Here is a 24,334-nt window from a genome sequence, read left to right on the forward strand (position 1 = left end):
TGAAGGGACTCTGCAATGTTACCCCGAGCGTGACTAGGGGTTACCGCTCCTGGCAGCGAAAATTAACCCTGAGTCACGCTCGGGAATACCGTCAGGGAGGTTAATGAAACACCCTTTTTTGGGCAAAATACACAATTTTTCTGCCCTTGCAGCACCAGCACATGTAAAATTCAAGGGATACATACTGTAGTTCTATTCAGTTATTAAACAAACACCCATTTTGGGCACAAATCTTTAATTGCGGCCTAGTCTGTATCAGGACGTGTGAGATACACCATTTACATACTGTGGTTCTATTCAGTTATTAAACAAACACGCATTTTGGGCAAAAAGACTTTAATTGCGGCCTAGTCTGGATCAGGGCGTGTCAGAAACACCCTTTACATACTGTGGTTCTATTCAGTTATTAAACAAACACTCATTTTGGGCAAAAAACTTTAATTGCGGCCTAGTCTGGATCAGGGCGTGTGAGTTAAACCCTTTACATACTGTCGTTCTATTCTGCTATTAATTAAACACCGCAATATCCTAAATTTGAGAAATATGAGGAGAGCGTCAAATAAGGGGCGTGGCCCAGGTCGTGGTGCTGCTGGTGGAGCTCCTGTTTTAGGGAGAGGATGTGGTAGATCTGTGCCAGCTAAACGCACAAGTGAAACTCCTTCCTCAGGTGCGAGTAGGCGACAGAACCTGCAGCGGTGTTTGGACAGGCCTAATGCGGCTCAACGAATGGTGAGGCCTGAATAAGTACAGGCGATAGTAGATTGGGTTGCTGACAGTGCCTCCAGTTCCTTCACATTGTCTCCCACCCAGTCTCCTGCTGAAAGATCAGAGTTGGCACCTGCAGCCGATGTCCATCAGTCTTTCACCTCACCCCCTTGCAAATCAGCCAAGCAGTCTGAGCCCCAAGTCATGCAGCAGTCTCTTTTGCTTTTTGATGACTCTGTTAGCAGGGTTTCCCAGGGCCATCCACCTATCCCTGCCCCAGAAGTGGAAGAGATTGAGTGCACCGATGCCCAACCACTTATGTTTCATGATGAGTACATGGGAGGACCATCGCAGCACGTCTCGGATAATGACGAAACACAGGTGCCAACTGCTGGGGCTTTCGAAAGTGTGCAGACCCACAAGGAAGGCAGGGGTGAAGACTGGATGGAAGATGATGTGGAGGACGATGAGGTCCTCGACCCCACATGGAATCAAGGTCATGCGAGTGACCTATGTAGTTCGGAGAAAGAGGCGGTGGTTGCACTGAGCCACCAGCACAGCAGAAGAGGGAGCAGGGTGCAAAAGAGGAGCGGCCGTCCCATAGACAGTACGCTTGCTACTGACCACCGCAGCAAGGGACCGAGCACTCCAAAGCCAGCTCCAAGGAGTTCCCTGGGGTGGCAGTTCTTCAGACAATGTGCTGACGACAAGACACGAGTGGTTTGCACGCTGTGCAATCAGAGCCTGAAGCGAGGGAGGCTTAAACGTTCTCAACCTGAGCACAACCTGCATGATCAGGCATCTAAGTGCAAAGCACGAGCTGCAGTGGAGTAGACACCTCAAAAACCAAGAAAGGTCTCTGGCTCCTCCTGCTTCCTCTTCTGCTGCAGTCTTGGCCTCTTCATCCACCTCTGGAGTGACAGTGCCACCTGCCACCCTGCAAACAGAGGATCTGCCAGCAACACCACCACCTAGGTCACCAAGCATCTCCACAATGTCCCACGGAAGTGTTCAGCTCTCCATCTCCCAAACACTGGAGAGGAAGAGGAAGTAACCCCCTACCCACCCGCGATCCAGAGCCCTGAATGCCAGCATTTCAAAATTACTGGCCTTTGAAATGCTGTCATTTCGTCTGGTGGAGACAGAGAGTTTTAAAAGCCTTATGGCGGTGGCTGTCCCACAGTACGTCATGCCCAGCCGCCACTACTTTTCCAAGAGAGCCATCCCTTCCCTGCACAACCAAGTGGGGGAAAAAAATCAGGTGTGCACTGTGCAACGCCATCTGTGGCAAGGTGCACCTCACTACGGATACGTGGACCAGTAAGCATGGTCAGGGACGTTATATCTCCCTAACAGCACACTGGGTAAAGGCAGTGGCAGCTGGGCCTGAGCCGGATAGCAGTTTGGCGCATGTCCTTCCACCACCGAGGATTGCAGGGTGCTTCAGTTTGCCTCCTGTTGCTTCCTCCTCCTACTCCGCTTTCTCATCCTCTACTGGCTCCTCATCCGGTCAGCGTAACACCTTCACCACCAACTTCAGCACAGCCAGGGGTAAAAGACAGCAGGCAGTTTTGAAACTTATCTGGTTGGTGCCAGTGCGATAATGGGCGAAATCTCGTGTACAGCTCTGGGACAAGCTGGTTTTTACGCACATCCCTTGCCTGGCCCATGTGCTGAATTTGGTGGTGCAGAGATTCCTTAAAAATTACCCCAACATGTCAAAGCTGCTGCATAAAGTGCGGGCTGTCTGTGCGCGCTTTTGCCATTTTCACCCTGCTGCTGCTAGCCTGTCAGCGCTGCAGCGTAACTTCGGCCTTCCTGCTCACCGCTGCATATGCGACATGCCTACAAGGTGGAACTCCACCTTGCACATGCTGGCCAGACTGTGCGAGCAGCAGCAGGCGATAGTGGAGTTTCAACCAGGGCCGGTGCAAGGATTTTTGTCAACACAAGTGAATCTACATTTTGGCGCCCCTCCCCCCGCCCATCATTTCACATTTCTGCCCCTCATGATTCATGTCCATTTCTTGCCCCCCCCCATCATTTCACATTTCTGCCCCTCATGATTCATGTCCATTTCTTGCCCCCCATCATTTCACATTTCTGCCCCTCATGATTCATATCCATTTCTTGCCCCCCCATCATTTCACATTTCTGCCCCTTATGATTCATGTCCATTTCTTGCCCCCCCATCATTTCACATTTCTGCCCCTCATGATTCATATCCATTTCTTGACCCCCCCCCCCCCCATCATTTCACATTTCTGCCCCTCATGATTCATGTCCATTTCTTGCCCCTTACCATCATTTCACATTTCTGCCCCTCATGATTCATGTCCGGGCTGTTCGGCACACAGGCTCAGCGGGGTAAATGTAAGTTAGCAAGTTAATTGTTTTACGCCCCGGCGCCGCCCCCCCTTCTCTGCACCCTCAAGCAGCCGCTTGGGCTGCCTTATGATAGAGCCGGCCCTGGTTTCAACTGCAGCACGCACGGGTGAGTCGCTCGGCGGATCAGCACCACCTCACCACCAATGACTGGGCCTCCATGTGAGACCTGTGTTCCTTGTTGCGCTGTTTCGAGTACTCCACCAACATGGCCAGTGCCGATAACCCCGTTCTCAGCGTAACTATTCCACTTCTGAGCCTCCTTGAAAAAATGCTGCTGGCGATGATGGAAGAGGATGTGGCATAGGAGGAGGAGGCGGAAGAGGGATTATTTCGTAGGGTTTCCAGCCAGTCATTCACAAGTGGCTCCGAGGGTGGGTTCCTGCACCCACAAACGCCAGGTACACAATTGTCCAGCCAGGGCACAGTTCTGGAGGATGACGAGGTGGCGGATGAGGAGGAGGAGATGGAGTAGGAGGAACCATGTTCACAGCAGGGTGGCACCCAGACCAGCTTATGGCCATCACTGGTGCATGGCTGCGGGGATACAGAGGACACAGATGATACACCTCCCACAGAGGGCAGCTTTTCGTTGCCTCTGTGCAGCCTGGCACACATGAGCGATTACATGCTGCAGTGTCTCCGCAACGACCGCCGAGTTGCCCACATTCTAACTTGTGCTGATTACTGGGTGGCCACGCTGCTGGATCCCCGTTACAAAGACAACGTACCGTCCTTAATTCCGTCACTGGAGCGTGATTGCAAGATGCGTGAGTACAAGCGACCGCTGTTAGACGCGCTGCTGGTGACATTCTCACCTGACAGCGGGGGCACAGTGGAAGCACAAGGCGAAGGCAGAGGAAGAAGAAGAGGTCGCCAACGCAGCTGGGGCACCGCCAGCACCTCAGAAGGCAGGGTTAGCATGGCCGAAATGTGGAAAAGCTTTGTCAGAACGCAACAACAACTAGCACCACCAGCTGATATGGAATGTCTTAGCAGGAGGCAGCATTTCACCAACATGGTGGAGCAGTATGTGTGCACACGCCTACATGTACTGAATGAAGGGTCTGCCCCCTTCAACTTCTGGGTCTCCAAATTGGGCACATGGTCTTAGCTTGCCCTTTACGCCTCGGAGGTGCTGGCCTGCCCTGCAGCCAGTGTATTACCTGAACGTGTGTTTAGCACGGCAGGGGGCGTCATCACAGATAAGCGCAGCCGCCTGTCCTCAGCCAATGTGGACAAGCTGACGTTCATTAAAATGAACCAGGCATGGATACCTCAGGACTTGTCCGTACCTTGTGCAGAATAGACATGTATACCAGCCTTAACCAGCCATTGTTATACTGCAGCGCAATTGCTCATTCTTGTATTTTGGATATTTCACACTCTTTTGTAGTGTACCCTAATCTAAAAAAAAAAAAAAAAATGAAAACCAAAAACCAGTGTTGGCTACCTCGTCCTCCTCCACCACCGCTTCCACCTAGACCGCTACATCCATCACCTCCTCAAACGCCTACTCCATATGGAACTCCACCTCATAAATCATGTTTTTTTTTATTTGTACAAAGTTTATTTTGGTTACCATGGCTGCCAGGACACTAAAGTCCTGTTTGCCATGGTAAAGTGTAGTGGGGAGCGGGGGAGCAGTATACTTACCGTCCGTGCGGCTCCCGGGGCGCTTCAGAGTGACGTCAGGGCCCCCCACGCGCATGGATGACGTGATCGCATGGATCACGTCATCCATGCGCATGGGGCGCTCTGACGTCATTCTGGAGCGACCCGGGAGCCGCACGGACGGTAAGTATACTGCTCCCCCGCTCCCCACTACTACTATGGCAACCAGGACTTTAATAGCGTCCTGGGTGCCATAGTAACACTGAACGCATTTTGAAGACGGATCCGTCTTCAAATGCTTTCAGTTCACTTGCGGTGTTGCGGATCCGGCGGGCACCTCCGGCAAATGGAGTACACGACGGATCCGGACAACGCAAGTGTGAAAGAGGCCTTACATTTTCGGGTGAGATTCACCAATTTTTGGGTGTGATGTACTACTGCTATACCTGGTAGACAGGTGAAAAAATAAATAAATTGTCAGTTACATTTTCGGTTGAAATTCAACAATTTTTATTTATCTCCCTGGATGTGGTCTCTCTTTCTCACGCTCCCTCTCTGGCGTGGAACCCTGATTCGCCGATAACCGTAATCAACATGATAGGCTCAGAAAAGAACATCGAAAGGTGATAGAGAAGATATCCAAATGGATGGTGGATGTCACTGGGGCACCTCTGCATAGATGACAGGAACATAAATTTAAAAGAATCGTCTGTTACATTGTCAGGTGACATTTTTCAAATTTTGCCGGATAGAAACCCCTGCTCTGCATAGTTGACAGGGAATAAAATTTAAGAAATTCTTCATTAATTGATGCGCGCCACATCCTTTCATTCAATGCTAAAACTTTAAAAAGTTGTCCCACATTTACGCTTTAATACTTTGTCCCATATTTCCACTCTATCATTTTTAATTTGAAAAAATTAATCCTCCCTTGGATGTAGTCTCTCTTTCTCACGCTCCCTCTCCGGCGTGGAACCCTGATTCGCCGATAACCGTGATCAACATGGTAGGCTCAGAAAAGAACATCGAAAGTTGATAGAGATGATATCCAAATGGATGGTGGACGTCACAGGGACGTGCGATCAGGCAGAAGTTATCTAGAGTCAACAAAGTGGCAGCAGGGCCTCTCCTGGCTAACGTTTACAAAAATACCACAGTGACATTCCCTATAATTTTTTTATTAATAATTCCAATAACAGGGCATCTTAAGAGTCCTGTATTGTTATTTATCGTCACTACCTCCCCGAGTCAGGAGTGGGTAATTGCTGTGCGCCCCCTCCTTAACCACCTCAGTTCCCCTAGCTTAAACACCCTTAATGACCAGACCACTTTTTACAATTCTGCACTACACTACTTTCACGGTTTATTGCTCGGTCATACAACTTACCACCCAAATTAATTTTACCTCCTTTTCTTCTCACTAATAGAGCTTTCATTTGGTGGTATTTCATTGCTGCTGACATTTTTACTTTTTTTGTTATTAATCAAAATTTACCGAAATTTTTGCAAAAAAATGACATTTTTCACTTTCAGTTGTAAAATTAAAAAAAAAATACATTTCTATATAAATCTTTCTCTAAAGTTATTGTTCTACATGTCTTTGATAAAAAAAAAATGTTTGGGTAAAAAAAAATGGTTTGGGTAAAAGTTATAGCGTTTACAATCTAAGGTACAAAAATGTGAATTTCCGCTTTTTGAAGCAGCTCTGACTTTCTGAGCACCTGTCATGTTTCCTGAGGTTCTACAATGCCCAGACAGTAAAAACACCCCACAAATGACCCCATTTCGGAAAGTAGACACCCTAAGGTATTTGCTGATGGGCATAGTTAGTTCATAGAACTTTTTATTTTTTGTCACAAGTTAGCGGAAAATGATAATTTTTTATTTTTATTTTTTTTCCTTACAAAGTCTCATATTCCACTAACTTGTGACAAAACATTCCAAAGAGCACCTTTAGGATTTCACAGGACATTTTTTACACATTTTGATTTCAAACTACTTCTCACGCATTAGGGCCCCTAAAATGCCAGGGCAGTATAACTACCCCACAAGTGACCACATTTTGGAAAGAAGATACCCCAAGGTATTTCGTGATGGGCATAGTGAGTTCATGGAAGTTTTTATTTTTTGTCACAAGTTAGTGGAATATGAGACTTTGTAAGGAAAAAAAATAATCATCATTTTCCGCTAACTTGTGACAAAAAATAAAAAATTCTAGGAACTCGCCATGCCCCTCACGGAATACATTGGGGTGTCTTCTTTCCAAAATAGGGTCACTTGTGGGGTATTTATACTGCCCTGGCATTTTAGGTGACCTAATGTGTGAGAAGTAGTTTGAAATCCTGAAGTAGTTTGAAATGTGTAAAAAATGCCCTGTGAAATCCTAAAGGTGCTCTTTGGAATGTGGGCCCCTTTGCCCACCTAGGCTGCAAAAAAGTGTCACACATGTGGTATTGCCGTACTCAGGAGAAGTAGGGCAATGTGTTTTGGGGTGTCCTTTTACACATGCCCATGCTGGGTGAGATAAATATCTCTGTCAAATGACAACTTTGTATAAATAAATGGGAAAAGTTGTCTTTTAGAGAGATATTTCTCTCACCCAGCATGGGTATATGTAAAAAGACACCCCAAAACACATTGCCCAACTTCTCCTGAGTACGGCGATACCACATGTGTGACACTTTTTTGCAGCCTAGGTGGGCAAAGGGGCCCACAATCCAAAGAGCACCTTTAGGATTTCACAGGACATTTTTTACACATTTTGATTTCAAACTACTTCTCACGCATTAGGGCCCCTAAAATGCCAGGGCAGTATAACTACCCCACAAGTGACCACATTTTGGAAAGAAGACACCCCAAGGTATTTCGTGATGGGCATAGTGAGTTCATGGAAGTTTTTATTTTTTGTCACAAGTTAGTGGAATATGAGACTTTGTAAGGAAAAAAAATAATCATCATTTTCCGCTAACTTGTGACAAAAAATAAAAAATTCTAGAAACTCGCCATGCCCCTTACGAAATACATTGGGGTGTTTTCTTTCCAAAATGGGGTCACTTGTGGGGTATTTATACTGCCCTGGCATTTTAGGTGACCTAATGTGTGAGAAGTAGTTTGAAATCCTGAAGTAGTTTGAAATGTGTAAAAAATGCCCTGTGAAATCCTAAAGGTGCTCTTTGGAATGTGGGCCCCTTTGCCCACCTAGGCTGCAAAAAGTGTCACACATGTGGTATTGCCGTACTCAGGAGAAGTTAGGCAATGTGTTTTGGGGTGTCTTTTTACATATACCCATGCTGGGTGAGAGAAATATCTCTCTAAAAGACAACTTTTCCCATTTTTTTATACAAAGTTGGCATTTAACCGAGATATTTATTTCACCCAGCATGGGTATATGTAAAATGACACCAAAAAACAGATTGCCCAACGTCTCCTGAGTACGGCGATACCACTTTTTTGCAGCCTAGATGCGCAAAGGGGCCCAAATTCCTTTTAGGAGGGGATTTTTAGACATTTGGATCCCAGACTTCTTCTCACACTTTAGGGCCCCTAAAATGCCAGGGCAGTATAAATACCCCACATGTGACCCCATTTTGGAAAGAAGACACCCCAAGGTATTCAATGAGGGGCATGGCGAGTTCATAGAATTTTTTTTTTTTTGCACAAGTTAGCGGAAATTGATTTTTAATTTTTTTTTCTCACAAAGTCTCCCTTTCCGCTAACTTGGGACAAAAAGTTCAATCTTTCATGGACTCAATATGCCCCTCAGCGAATACCTTGGGGTGTCTTCTTTCCGAAATGGGGTCACATGTGGGGTATTTATACTGCCCTGGCATTTTAGGGGCCCTAAAGTGTGAGAAGAAGTCTGGGATCCAAATGTCTAAAAATGCCCTCCTAAAAGGAATTTGGGCCCCTTTGCGCATCTAGGCTGCAAAAAAGTGGTATCGCCGTACTCAGGAGAAGTTGGGCAATGTGTTTTGGGGTGTCATTTTACATATACCCATGCTGGGTGAGATAAATATCTCGGTCAAATGCCAACTGCCCTGGCATTTTAGGGGCCCTAAAGCGTGAGAAGAAGTCTGGAATATAAATGTCTAAAAAATTTTACGCATTTGGATTCCGTGAGGGGTATGGTGAGTTCATGTGAGATTTTATTTTTTGTCACAAGTTTGTGGAATATGAGACTTTATAAGAAAAAACAAAAAAACAAAAAAATCTATTTACACTAACTTGTGCCAAAAAAATGTCTGAATGGAGCCTTACAGGGGGGTGATCAATGACAGGGGGGTGATCAGGGAGTCTATATGGGGTGATCACCACCCTGTCATTGATCACCCCCCTGTAAGGCTCCATTCAGACGTCCGTATGTGTTTTGCAGATCCGCGGTGTCCGTGTTTTGCGGATCCACGGATCCGCAAAACACATACAGACTTCTGAATGGAGCCTTACAGGGGGGTGATCAATGACGGGGGGGTGATCACCCCATATAGACTCCATGATCACCCCCCTGTCATTGATCACCCCCCTGTAAGGCTCCATTCAGAGGTCCGTATGTGTTTTGCGGATCCACGGATCCATGGATCGGATCCGCAAAACACATACGGACGTCTGAATGGAACCTTACAGGGGGGTGATCAATCAGAGGGGGGTGATCAGGGAGTCTATATGGGGTGATAGGGGGGTTCAGCGGCACTCCTTGTTGGAGATTGGCAGGTGCTCAGTGGTAGGGATCCGTACAAATTTCATCAAAAAAACACGGCACTCTGTAAATGTTTTAGTTGCTTATTTTATTTCATATCTTTTTTATATATAAATTTTTCTTTTGTATATCCATCCAAAAGTAATAAAACGATATTCCCACTATGTACTCTCGTTAACGTCTAACGTCTCTCTCCCCCCATAGCAATGTCACATTACATTGTCTTTTTGAGAATATGCTATGTATGCAACTACTTTTTGCCTTATCACTATATATATTAATGTAAATATATACTTGTTTATATAAATAGGCCGTGAACAAGGTCTAAGATTAGACCGAAATGTTGGACAGTGGCTATTACTTTTGGATGGATATACAAAGGAAAAATTTATATATAAAAAAGATATGAAATAAAATAAGCAACTAAAACATTTACAGAGTGCCGTGGTCTTTTGATGAAATTTGAACGGATCCCTACTACTGAGCACCTGCCAATCTCCAACAAGGAGTGCCGCTGAACCCCCCTCTCTCTCAACGTTGATAACGTTTTCAGATGAGCACCCTCCAGATGACTACCTTCGCGGTCGGCGTGGCTATCACATACGTGACACAGAGGGAGGGAACGAGGAAGGCCCTGCCCAAGTGAGAGGGAAGATGGTGACCCCTGACTCACCTGGCGGCTGGCACCTGGCTGCCCGGACGTCCCTAGACGGGTTCCTCACCCGTACGCCGATCACGTGCCTAAAGCCCTGGCTTTCCCTGAGCTGAGCCCTAGGTAGTGAACAGGGCGATGGGAACACTAGTCCGCACCACTAACTCTAAGGGAAAACACCAAGGGGAGGACAGACAACACAGACTCAACATATATTCCCAGGTGGGCGACAACAGGAGACAACAATAAGCCCAACAGGGATCCGGAGGGTAGCACTCAGGAACGACAACCAGGATTAACCACTCCAGTGGGTCAGTATAGATGTCCAGGCAGGAAGCTCTAAAACTGGCAACTAGAGAAGTGTGAGGGGAGAATATAAGGAGGTAGGAAGTGGCAGACAAGAAACAGCTGAGGAGGAGAAGCTACGGATCCCTGAGAGAGACAAAAAGGATAGCAAGGCAAACACAGAAAACAATCACTAAGAAACAACGTGATCTTTAGATATAGAGCGCGCAGCCACCCGCTGCGACTTCCTGACCCCGGGTATAACGGAGTCAGACGTGGCTCTTGATACCCTTGTGACAGTACCCCTCCTTTCACGAGGGGCCTCCGGACACTCAGGACCAGGTCTCTCCGGATGAGAGGCATGGAAAGTCTGAATTAACCTGTTGGCGTTTACCTCTGACGCTGGAACCCACAGTCTTTCCTCGGGACCGTAACCCCTCCAATGCACCAGATACTGAAGAGAGCGGCGGACCCTATTTGAAACTCCAGATTACCAGCCACAATGACAGGACGAGGTGGCAGCGGCGATGGTTCTAGAGGTGGAACATACTTCTTGAGTAACGATTTATGGAAGACGTTATGGATCTTAAAAGTCTGAGGTAGCTCCAGGCGAAAAGCCACAGGGTTAATGACGGCTACTATTTTATAGGGACCAATGAACCTAGGACCCAGTTTCCAAGAAGGAACCTTCAACTTAATATTCCTAGTAGACAACCACACATAGTCATTCACTCCTAGGTCCGGACCTGGCGACCGTTTCTTATCGGCCATGCATTTATATTTACCACTCATCTTTTTCAAGTTAACTTGCACCTTCTGCCATACCGATGAAAGAGATGAAGAAAACCTTTCCTCTTCGGGAACCCCAGAAGACCCCCCCCTCTTTGAAAGTACAAAATTGGGGATGAAAACCATATGCACCAAGGAATGGTGACTTGCCAGTGGACTCCTGATAATGATTATTTATGGCAAACTCAGCTAACGGTAAATATGATGACCACAACTCTTGGTTTTCAGACACAAAACACCTTAAATATGTTTCTAGGTTTTGGTTGGTACGCTCAGTCTGTCCATTCGACTGAGGATGGAAAGCTGAGGAAAAGGACAAGTGAACCCCCAAACGGGAACAAAAAGCTTTCCAAAACTTAGAAATAAACTGGGTTCCCCGATCCGAAACCACATCGGAAGGGACCCCGTGAAGCTTCACGATTTCACTGATAAACACCTGAGCGAGAGTTTTAGCATTAGGAAGTGCGGGTAGCGCAATAAAGTGTACCATTTTGCTAAACCTGTCTACTACTACCAAGATAACTGTTTTACCCGCCGACAACGGTAAGTCAGTGATGAAATCCATTGACAGATGTGTCCATGGCCTATTGGGGATGAAAAGTGGCAATAAAGACCCTGCTGGACGTGTATGAGAGACTTTCGCGCGTGCACAAGTAGAACAAGTAGACACGAAATCTATTACATCCTGACGCAACCTTGGCCACCAAAAACGACGAGATAAAAGCTCCAAGGTTGCTTTACTACCCGGGTGTCCAGCAAGTGCCGAATTATGATGTTCTTTTAATAATTCAAGATGCAGGTTTAACGGTACAAACAATTTCTCTAAGGGGCAAGAGGCCGGGGCGTCCCCCTGAGCCTCTAACACCTTTCCCTCTAGAACAGAGTGTACAGCAGAGACAACCACTCCTCTTTGTAAAATAGGTACCGGATCACAAACATTACCCCCTCCAGGGAAACTACGAGATAATGCGTCTGCCTTGGTATTTTTTGCCCCAGGACGATAGGTGATTACAAAGTTAAATCTGGTAAAGAATACCTAGCTTGTCTAGGGGTGAGACGCTTAGCCGATTCTAGGTACAGAAGGTTCTTGTGATCCGTAATCACCGTGACGGGGTGGATTGCTCCCTCTAAGAAGTGACGCCACTCTTCAAGCGCCAGTTTAATCGCCAACAGTTCCCTATTTCCAATATCATAATTCTTCTCCGCAGAAGATAATTTTTTGGAAAAGAAAGCGCAAGGACGCCATTTGCCAGGAGACGGACCCTGAGACAATACAGCTCCCACTCCCACCTCTGACGCATCTACCTCGACAATAAAAGGCTGGGAGACATCAGGTTGAATTAGAACAGGTGCCGAGGTAAACCTCTCCTTTAGAGAGGAAAATGCATCTTTAGCGGCGTCAGACCATTTGGAAAAATCCGTCCCCTTCCTAGTCATGTCGGTAAGGGGTTTAACGATCACTGAATAATTTTTAATGAACTTTCTATAGAAATTAGCGAAATCCAAAAACTGTTGTAGGGCTTTAAGGTTCTCAGGAAGATCCCAATCTAAAATTGCCTGGACCTTCCCAGGATCCATGCGGAAACCTGAAGCAGATAATAGATATCCCAGGAACTGTAATTCCTGAACAGCGAAGACACATTTTTCAATTTTCGCATATAATTTATTCGTCCGTAGGACCTGCAGTACTTGCCTGACATGCACCTCATGTGTTTTCAGATCAGCCGAATAAATTAAGATATCATCTAGGTATATGACTACAAACCTGCCGATGAGATGACTAAAAATATCATTAACGAAATGTTGGAAGACAGCAGGGTCATTGGTCAGACCGAAAGGCATAACTAGATTTTCATAATGCCCCTCAGGGGTGTTAAAAGCTGTCTTCCACTCATCCCCTTCCCTGATACGAATCAGATTGTAGGCCCCCCTAAGATCAAGTTTGGAGAACCACTTAGCATCCGCAATCTGATTAAAAAGGTCAGGAATGAGAGGAAGAGGGTATGGGTCACGGATGGTTATCTGGTTTAACTCACGGAAATCTAAGCAAGGACGCAGGCCCCCATCTTTCTTTTTAACAAAGAAAAACCCTGCAGCCACGGGTGAAGAAGAGGGTCTGATGTGTCCCTTAGCCAGACTCTCGGAGATATAATCTTTCATGGCTTGTCTCTCGGGACCCGAAAGATTATACAACCTGGACTTGGGTAATTTTGCCCCGGGAATCAGGTTAACCGGGCAATCATAAGGACGATGAGGTGGTAGTTTCTGACAACCCTTTTCAGAAAAAACGTCCTCAAAGTCCGAAATAAATGTAGGTAGGGAAGCTATGGAGGCGATTAAGCAATTGTTATTTAAGCAATTCTCTCTGCAATGCTCACTCCACTCCAATATCTCCCTGGCCTGCCAATCCACCACTGGATTGTGCGCTACCAACCAGGGAAGACCCAATACCACCGGAGAGGGAAGGCCCTCCAGAACGTAACATGAAAGACACTCATTATGGTGGTCCCCTACCCGAAGGTGTAAATTACGAACAATGTGGGTGAGGTTTCTCTGAGACAGAGGAGCAGAATCTATAGCGAATACGGGAATAGGTCTCTGCAGCGTACAGAGAGGCAAACCCATAGTGCGGGCAAAATGGGCATCAATCAAGTTTACCCCTGCTCCACTGTCTAGAAAAACAGAAATAGACTCCGTCTTAACACCAAAAACAATGACCGCTGGTAACACAAATTGAGATGTTCGTATGGAGGAAACGTATACCCCCCGGCTGACATCCTCCGCACAGCCCGGGGTTAGTAGTTTTCCGACGGTCTTTTGTTTTTGAGAAAGGAGGGACAGACATTAATGAAATGACCCCTCCCCCCACAGAAAAAACAAGCCCCCCCCCTACGGCGAACCTCGGGAGGACGGACCTGACGAGAAGTTTCGCCTAGCTGCATAGGCTCATCTAAGTCAGTACAGGCTGACTGTTGCTTGGGAGAGGTAACCAATTGCTCCGGAATTTTCGATCTCTCCCTAAGACGTCTATCTATTCTGATAGAGAGGGACATAACAGCATCAAGGGAAAGGGGGGTCTCATACAGCGCCAGTGCATCCTTAACCCTTTCAGATAACCCAGAGCAGAACTGACTCCTGAGAGCCGGGTCGTTCCACTGAGTATCCGTAGCCCACCTACGGAACTCTGAGCAATATTCCTCTGCTGACCGATCTCCCTGTAGGAGTCTCCGTAACTTCGACTCAGCCAGGGCGACTCGGTCAGGATCATCATATATGAGACCCAAAGCCCCAAAAAATCCCTCCACTGACCGAAGAGCCTGAGAACCAGGGGGTAACGAGAACGCCCAGGATTGCGGATCCCCCTGAAGCAGGGAAATGACAATCCCTACCCGCTGTTCTTCATGACCTGAGGAGTAAGGGCGCAACTTAAAATATAATTTGCAGGCCTCACGGAACGTCGCAAATTTGTCCCTTCCCCCAGAAAATCTGTCGGGAAGAGCAACCTTGGGTTCAGTGACAACCTGGTTACCCATAGCAACCGCTGGGGGTGCGGTCTGCTGCATTTGCTGCTGTTGTTGGAGAACAGACGCCTTCAATCCTGCCACCTCCAAAGACAGGCTTTGAAGCTGTTCTGCCAAGGCATCAATAGGATCCATATTGGATTCTAAGTAGAGAGAGAGAGAAAAAAAAAAACAACAAACAAAAAATTATAAAAATATATATATTTTTTTTTCTCAAAAAGTAAGGGCCAGTTATAATATCACGGTCGGCGTGGCTATCACATACGTGACACAGAGGGAGGGAACGAGGAAGGCCCTGCCCAAGTGAGAGGGAAGATGGTGACCCCTGACTCACCTGGCGGCTGGCACCTGGCTGCCCTGACGTCCCTAGACGGGTTCCTCACCCGTACGCCGATCACGTGCCTAAAGCCCTGGCTTTCCCTGAGCTGAGCCCTAGGTAGTGAACAGGGCGATGGGAACACTAGTCCGCACCACTAACTCTAAGGGAAAACACCAAGGGGAGGACAGACAACACAGACTCAACATATATTCCCAGGTGGGCGACAACAGGAGACAACAATAAGCCCAACAGGGATCCGGAGGGTAGCACTCAGGAACGACAACCAGGATTAACCACTCCAGTGGGTCAGTATAGATGTCCAGGCAGGAAGCTCTATAACTGGCAACTAGAGAAGTTTGAGGAGAGAATATAAGGAGGTAGGGAGTGGCAGACAAGAAACAGCTGAGGAGGAGAAGCTACGGATCCCTGAGAGAGACAAAAAGGATAGCAAGGCAAACACAGAAAACAATCACTAAGAAACAACGTGATCTTTAGATATAGCGCGCGCAGCCACCCGCTGCGACTTCCTGACCCCGGGTATAACGGAGTCAGACGTGGCTCTTGATACCCTCGTGACAGCCTGGTTCATTTTTATGAACGTCAGCTTGTCCACATTGGCTGTAGACAGGCGGCTGCGTTTGTCTGTAATGACGCCCCCTGCCGTGCTGAATACACCTTCAGATAAAACGCTGGCCGCCGGGCAGGCCAGCACCTCCAAGGCATAAAAGGCTAGCTCTGGCCACGTGGACAATTTGGAGACCCAGAAGTTGAATGGGGCCGAACCATCAGTCAGTACGTGGAGGGGTGTGCACAGGTACTGTTCCACCATGTTATTGAAATGTTGCCTCCTGCTAACACGTTCCGTATCAGGTGGTGGTGCAGTCAGCTGTGGCGTGGTGACAAAACTTTTCCACATCTCTGCCATGCTAACCCTGCTCTCAGAGGAGCTGGCCGTGACACAGCTGCGTTGGCGACCTCTTGCTCCTCCTCTGCCTTTGCCTTGGGCTTCCACTGGTTCCCCTGTGACATTTGGGAATGCTCTCAGTAGCGCGTCTACCAACGTGCGCTTGTACTCGCGCATCTTCCTATCACGCTCCAGTGTAGGAAGTAAGGTGGGCACATTATCTTTGTACCGGGGATCCAGCAGGGTGGCAACCCAGTAGTCCGCACACGTTAAAATGTGGGCAACTCTGCTGCCGTTGCGCAGGCACTGCAGCATGTAGTCGCTCATGTGTGCCAGGCTGCCCAGAGGTAAGGACAAGCTGTCCTCTGTGGGAGGCGTATCGTCATCGTCCTGAGTTTCCCCCCAGCCACGCACCAGTGATGGGCCCGAGCTGCTTTGGGTGCCACCCCGCTGTGAACATGCTTCATCCTCATCCTCCTCCACCTCCTCCTCATCTTCGTCCTCCTCATCCTCCAGTAGTGGGCCCTGTCTGGCCACATTTGTACCTGGCCTCTGGTGTTGCAAAAAACCTCCCTCTGAGTCACTTCGAAGAGACTGGCCTGAAAGTGCTAAAAATGACCCCTCTTCCTCCTCTTCCTCCTGGGCCACCTCCTCTTCCATCATCGCCCTAAGTGTTTTCTCAAGGAGACATAGAAGTGGTTTTGTAACGCTGATAACGGCGTCATCGCCACTGGCCATGTTGGTGGAGTACTCGAAACAACGCAACAGGGCACACAGGTCTCGCATGGAGGCCCAGTCATTGGTGGTGAAGTGGAGCTGATCCGCAGTGCGACTGACCCGTGCGTGCTGCAGCTGAAACTCGCACAGTCTGTCCAGCATATGCAAGGTTGAGTTCCACCTGGTGGGTACGTCGCATATGAGGCGGTGAGCGGGAAGGCCGAAGTTACGCTGTAGCGCAGACAGGCGAGCAGCGGCAGGGTGTGAACGCCGGAAGCGCGAACAGATGGCCCGCACTTTATGCAGCAGCTCTGACATGTCGGGGTAGTTGCGAATGAACTTCTGCACCACCAAATTCAGCACATGCGCCAGGCAAGGGATGTGCGTCAAACCGGCTAGTCCCAGAGCTGCAACGAGATTTCGCCCATTATCGCACACCACCAGGCCGGGCTTGAGGCTCACCGGCAGCAACCACTCGTCGGTCTGTTGTTCTATACCCCGCCACAACTCCTGTGCGGTGTGGGGCCTGTCCCCCAAACATATGAGTTTCAGAATGGCCTGCTGACGTTTACCGCGGGCTGTGCTGAAGTTGGTGGTGAAGGTGTGTGGCTGACTGGATGAGCAGGTGGAAGAAGAGGAGGAGGAAGCTGAGTAGAAGGAGGAGGAGACAGGAGGCAAAGAATGTTGCCCTGCGATCCTTGGCGGCGGAAGGACGTGCGCCAAACAGCTCTCCGCCTGGGGCCCAGCCGCCACTACATTTACCCAGTGTGCAGTTAGAGAGATATAGCGTCCCTGGCTGTGCTTACTGGTCCACGTATCTGTGGTTAGGTGGACCTTGCCACAGATGGCGTTGCGTAGTGCACACTTGATTTTATCGGACACTTGTTTGAGCAGGGAAGGCATGGCTCTCTTGGAGAAGTAGTGGCGGCTGGGAACAACATACTGTGGGACAGCAAGTGACATGAGCTGTTTGAAGCTGTCTGTGTCCACCAGCCTAAATGACAGCATTTCATAGGCCAGTAGTTTAGAAATGCTGGCATTCAGGACCAGGGATCGAGGGTGGCTAGGTGGGAATTTACGCTTTCTCTCAAATGTTTGTGAGATGGAGAGCTGAACGCTGCCGTGTGACATGGTTGAGATGCTTGGTGACGCAGGTGGTGGTGTTGGTGGTACATCCCATGTTTGCTGGGCGGCAGGTGCCAACGTTCCTCCAGAGGCAGAGGAAGAGGCCGAGGCGGCGGCAGCAGCAGCAGAAGAGGCCAAGGCGGCGGCAGCAGCAGAAGAGGCCGAGGCGGCAGCAGCAGATGAGGCAGCAGGGTGAGCCTGAGAGACTTCCTTGTTTTTAAGGTGTTTACTCCACTGCAGTTCATGCTTTGCATGCAGGTGCTTGGTCATGCAGGTTGTGCTAAGGTTCAGAACGTTAATGCCTCGCTTCAGGCTCTGATGGCACAGCGTGCAAACCACTCGGGTCTTGTCGTCAGCACATTGTTTGAAGAAGTGCCATGCCAGGGAACTCCTTGAAGCTGCCTTTGGGGTGCTCGGTCAAAGATGGCGGCGGTCAGTAGCAGGCGGAGTCTCTTGGCGGCGGGTGTTCTGATTTTGCCCACTGCTCCCTCTTTTGCTACGCTGTTGGCTCGGTCTCACCACTGCCTCTTCCTCCGAACTCTGAAAGTCAGTGGCACGACCTTCATTCCATGTGGGGTCTAGGACCTCATCGTCCCCTGCATCGTCTTCCACCCAGTCTTGATCCCTGACCTCCTGTTCAGTCTGCACACTGCAGAAAGACGCAGCAGTTGGCACCTGTGTGGATGCCCTTGGGAAACCCTAGGCAGCAGAGTCTTCAAACAGCATAAGAGACTGCTGCATAACTTGAGGCTCAGACAGTTTCCCTGATATGCATGGGGGTGATGTGACAGACTGATGGGCTTGGTTTTCATGCGCCATCTGTGCGCTTTCTGCAGAAGACTGGTTGGGAGATAATGTGAACGTGCTGGATGCACTGTCGGCCACCCAATTAACTAATGCCTGTACCTGCTCAGGCCTTACCATCCTTAGAACGGCATTGGGCCCCACCAAATATGGCTTTAAATTCTGGCGGCTACTGGGACCTGAGGTAGTTGGTACACTAGGACGTGTGGCTGTGGCAGAACGGCCACGTCCTCTCCCAGTACCAGAGGGTCCACTAACACCACCACGACCATGTCCACGTCCGCGTCCCTTATTAGATGTTTTCCACATTGTTCTTGTTCACCACAATTTTGAGAATGGCAAATTTGGGAATAGTTTTTCAACCCAGAACAAAAAGTGTGCTTTTACGGTCACTACAAATAACTTGACCAGCTAAAACAGTACAGATTTGGTTGAATAGAAATGTGAGGCCTGTTTTTTTTTTGCGCTGTGTGACAGGTATAGGTTTAATCACAGAATTAGACTTCTATCTGCACGGTAGCGTGTGTCTTAGGTTTTTCTGAATGACACTATCAGCACCTTCAATGTAAGATATCCTTTTTGGGATAGATTTCAAGTAGGCCTCATATACCAGAAACTAGTTATTTTGAGAATGGCAAATTTGGGAATAGTTTTTCAACCCAGAACAAAAAGTGTGCTTTTACGGTCACTACAAATAACTTGACCAGCTAAAACACTACAGATTTGGTTGAATAGAAATGTGAGGCCTGTTTTTTTTTTGCGCTGCGTGACAGGTATAGGTTTAATCACAGAATTAGACTTCTATCTGCACGGTAGCGTGTGTCTTAGGTTTTTCTGAATGACACTATCAGCACCTTCAATGTAAGATATCCTTTTTGGGATAGATTTCAAGTAGGCCTCATATACCAGAAACTAGTTATTTTGAGAATGGCAAATTTGGGAATAGTTTTTCAACCCAGAACAAAAAGTCTTACGGTCACTACAAATAACTTGACCAGCTAAAACAGTACAGATTTGGTTGAATAGAAATGTCAGGTCTATTTTTTAGGCGCTGGGTGACAGGCTCAACTTGCCCCTGATGTAGTATATGGCCAAAAAATAACCACACTGTTGATGGTTAAATGCACTTGGGTGACACAGGCTCAGCCTGCACCAGATGTAGTATATGGCCAAAAAATAACCAGACTGTTGATGGTTAAATGCACTTCGGTGACACAGGCTCAGCCTGCAGCTGATGTAGTATATGGCCAAAAAATAACCAGACTGTTGATGGTTAAATGCACTTCGGTGACACAGGCTCAGCCTGCAGCTGATGTAGGATATAGCACAAAATAACCACACTATTGATGGTTAAATACACTTGGTGATAGCTTGTGCTGGCGCACCACAAGTCACAAAATGGCCGCCGATCATTCCAGAAAAAAAGTGATCTAAAAACGCTCTGGGCAGCCTCAAAAAAGTGAGCAAGTCAATATTAGCACTTCAATGATCCACAGCTGCAGATCGATCACAGAATGAAGTCTTTTGGAGGAGTTAATCTGCCTAATCTCGCCCTAAAGTCGCAGCTGCAACCTCTCCCTATGCTTGAATCAGCAGAGTGACGTGCAGCGCAACGTGACCCAAGCTTATATAGAGGCTGGGTCACATGCTGCACTGGCCAATCACAGCCATGCCAATAGTAGGCAAGGCTGTGATGGCCTCTTGGGGCAAGTAGTATGACGCTTGTTGATTGGCTGCTTTGCAGCCTTTCAAAAAGCGCCAAGAAAGCGCCGAACACCGAACCCGAACCCGGACTTTTACGAAAATGTTCGGGTTCGGGTCCGTGTCACGGACACCCCAAAATTCGGTACGAACCCGAACTATACAGTTTGGGTTCGCTCATCCCTATTCTTCGGTCATCCACCACAGTTGTTTTCCGTGGTTTTCCGGGTCTTTTGGTGTCTCTGAGTTCCCCGGTGCGTTCCTTCTTTTTAAGAATGTTCCAAACAGTCTAATGTTTTTACTATCTCTCTGATGGGTTTGTTTTGTTTTTTCAGCCTAATGATGGCTTACTTCACTGATAGTGACAGCTCTTTGGATCTCATCTTGAGAGTTGACAGCAACAGATTCCAAATGCAAAAAGCACACTTGAAATAAACTCTGGACCTTTTATCTGCTCATTGTAATTGAAATAATGATGGAATAACACACATCTGGTCATGGAACAGCTGAGAAGCCAATTGTCCCATTACTTTTGGTCCCTTAACAAGTGGGAGGCACATATGCAAACTGTTGTAATTCCTACACCATTCACCTGATTTGGATGTAAATACCCTCAAATTGAAGCTGACAGTCTGCAGTTAAAGCACATCTTGTTCGTTTCATTTCAAATCCATTGTGGTGGTGTATATAGCAAAAAATTTTAGAATTGTGTCGATGTCTCAATATTTATGGACCTGACTGTAATTGTTCAGGTATTGGGACTCCTGCACTCATAAAGCCTATGCACTAAGTGAAATGGCTGTCAAAAATTACAAGGAACCGGCACTCCAATACACCCTTTATTACACATAAAGGAGGACATCATACACACCCTTGAAAAATTATGATTGATGGCCTGCTGGTGACCCTCAAAAACATTAGGAGCAAGTGCCTGTTGGTGACCCTCTAAAACATTAGGGACGAGGGCCTGCTGCTGATCTGACAATCTAAAACATTATGGGTGAGGGTCTGCTGCTGAGCTGACCCTCTAAAACATTAGGAGCGAGGGCATCCTAATAAGCATGTTGATATGATGGAGGAGGAGGACGAGAAAAGGAAGATTGAACCATATACCCTTTTTTGTTGTGGAAGGGGTGCATGGGAATACAGTGTATTCAATACACCATAAAAAGCCACATTTAAAGTGCCATTATGTTCAGCCGCTTTCATCTGGTGGAGTAGAGAAGTCTGGGACAATCTAGGTCTTGTTCATTTTGATAAGCGTCAACCTGTCAGCATTTTCAGTTGACAGGCAGATGCGCTTATCAGTTATTATGCCCCCAGCAGCACTAAATACCCGCTCTGACAAAACGCTGGCAGCAGGACAGGCCAGCACCTCAAAGGCGTAGAGCGTCAGCTCGTGCCACATGTCCAGCTTGGACACCCAATAGTTGCAAGGCACAGAGGGATCACTGAGGACGCTGACAAGGTCTGCTACGTACTCCTTCACCATCTTCCAAAACTTTTCCCTCCTTGTGATACTAGGCTGCGTATCAAGGTGAGGGTGCTGGCTGGGTGTCATGAAACTGTCCCAGAACTTGGAGAGAGTTGCCCTGTCTCTGTTGGAACTGCTGTGTGTTCCCCTGGTATCCTCTCCTCGGTTGCCCAAGGAACTACGTACTCTGCCGCCAGAGTTGTCAGCTGGAAATTTTTGGAGCAATTTTTCCACAAGAACCTTCTGGTATTGCACCATTTTCTAGTCCTCTCCACCAGAGGAATGAGAGATGAGAAGTTCTTTTTGTAGCGGGGGACAGTTTCCTGCTCCTCCTCCTCCTCCTCATCATCATCATCCAATTTGCGCTGAGAAGACGAACGGAGGGTGGTCTGGCTATCACCCTGTGTACTATCTTCCCCCATTTGAGGTGGACTCTTCCACATGCACAGTGTCTGACTTCATTGTGAGCAGCGAGCATTTCAGTAGACACAGAAGTGGGATGGTAACGCTGATAATAGCGGCATCGCCGCTCACCATCTGTGTTGATTCCTCAAAGTTGCGTAAAACCTCACAGAGGTCAGACTCCCATGCCCACTCGTCGCTTGTGAGGAGCGGACACCTGGATGTTCGGGTTCGGCCGAACTTCACAAAAAAGTTTGAGTTCGGCACCCGAACTTGACCCGAACTTGACCCCGAACCCCATTGAAGTCAATGGGGACTCAAACTATTGAGCACTAAATTGGCTCTAAAAATTTTATGGAAAGGGCTAGAGGGCTGCAAATGCCAGCAAAATGTGGTTAAGAGCATGGTAAGTGCTCTGCAAACAAAAGTGGATAGGGAAATGACTTCAAATAACATAAACTACGTACAAATAAAGAATAATAATCTTTATCGGGGAGGACGAGGTCCATATGGAGTAGGAGGTTGAGGAGGCAGTCGATGTGGCGGTGTAGGTGGAAGCGGAGGTAGCCTGTACTGGTTTTTGGTTGAAATTTTTTTATTTTTTTATTTTTTTTAAATTAGGGAACACCCCAAAACATTGGGAAATATAACCTGTGATAACCCCCTCCAGCCGTGCTAAACAAACGTTCAGACAATACACCTCCAAGGCGTAAGGGGCAAGCTCAGGCCATGTTCCCAATTTGGAGACCCAGAAGTTGAAGGGGGCAGACCTATCAGTCAGTACGTGTAGGCGTGTGCAGACATACTGCTCCACCATGTCGCACATCCCCGTGATGTCCACGATCCAATTGGATGTCTGCTCTATCAACTTTCGATGTTCTTTTCTGAGCCTACCATGTTGATTACGGTTAACGGTGAATCAGGGTTCCACGCCGGAGAGGGAGCGTGAGAAAGGGATACCACATCCAAGGTAGGTTAATTGTTTGAAATTAAATATGATCGAGCGGGAAAGTGGGACAAATTATTGAAGCACAAATGTGGGAAAAGTTGTTAAAGTTTAAGCATTGAATGAAAGGAAGGGGCGCGCATCAATTAAAGAAGAATTTTTGAAATGTAATTCCTTTTCACCTATGCAGAGCAGGGGTTTGTATACAGCAAAATTGGTAAAATGTCACCTGACAATGTAACAGGCGATTTTTTGAAATTTATGTCCCTATCACCTATGCAGAGCAGGGGTTTAATCACGGCAAAAATGGTCAAATGTCCCCAAGAATGTAACAGACAAATTAGTGAAATGTTTTTACCTGTCTACTAGGTATAGTAGAGGTATATCACAGCCAACAATTGGTTAATTTCACCCGACAATGTAACAGACAAATTAGTGAAATTTATTAACCTGTACACTAGGTATAGCAGTGGTGTATCACACCCAAAAATCTGTGAATTTCACCCGAAAATGTAACAGACAAATTAGTGAAATGTTTTTACCTGTCTACTAGGTACAGCAGGGTTATATCACACCCAAAAATTGGTTAATTTCACCCGAATATGTAACAGACAAATTAATGATTTTTTTTTACCTAGAGAAATAAAAAATACAAGGCTTTGGTGTCATTTGTTACCCTATATAGCCTGATAATTGTTGTTAATCAATATTTGATTTTCTTCCCAACTCCAATCAGGCAGTCAGAATAATTTCCTGGATCAACAACTTTTCTCCAGAAATCTAATAACTATAACTTTTAACGTGATATTGTTACACTCCAGAAATACATCCAGGCCCCTCTTGAACTCTTTTAGTGAACTCACCATCACCACCTCCTCAGGCAGAGAGTTCCATAATCTCACTGATTTTACCGTAAAGAATCCTCTTCTATGTTTGTGTAGAAACCTTCTCTCCTCCAGATGCAGAGGATGTTCCCTTCTCACAGTCACAATCCTGGGAATCGGTGGTGTAGCGTGGGTTGCCAGCACCCGGGGCAAGCCAAGTATTTTGCCCCCCCCCCCCCAACCTGTGGCCACACCCCTTTTTTAACAAAAAATGTAGTAGCTATCACTTGCAGTCATATGTAACACCATAGAAAACACAGTGATAACTCTCTGAGTATAGAAAATGTGGTAGATGGGTGTGAGCCCCCAGAATTCAGAAGACGCTCAGTGTGACCTGAAGTCTGGAGCCAGGATGTGGCAGGGTGGACCAAATTCTATATCCACCCTCCCATCACTACAGAACATACAGGGTAA

At 47.3% G+C, this 24,334-nt stretch overlaps 1 long non-coding RNA gene across 1 annotated transcript; it reads right to left on the reverse strand.

The window, feature by feature from the left end:
• Nucleotides 1-24,125, reverse strand: LOC120993384. Its single transcript, XR_005777242.1, has 5 exons — nucleotides 24,113-24,125; nucleotides 12,022-12,026; nucleotides 3,232-3,240; nucleotides 706-709; nucleotides 1-113 (listed from the first exon to the last, which is right to left on the reverse strand). It is a non-coding gene; the product is annotated as an uncharacterized LOC120993384 (long non-coding RNA).
• Between the last annotated feature and the right edge of the window lie 209 nt (nucleotides 24,126-24,334).

This window comes from Bufo bufo, chromosome 3, assembly GCF_905171765.1.
Source record: "Bufo bufo chromosome 3, aBufBuf1.1, whole genome shotgun sequence".
Classification (NCBI taxonomy): domain Eukaryota; kingdom Metazoa; phylum Chordata; class Amphibia; order Anura; family Bufonidae; genus Bufo; species Bufo bufo.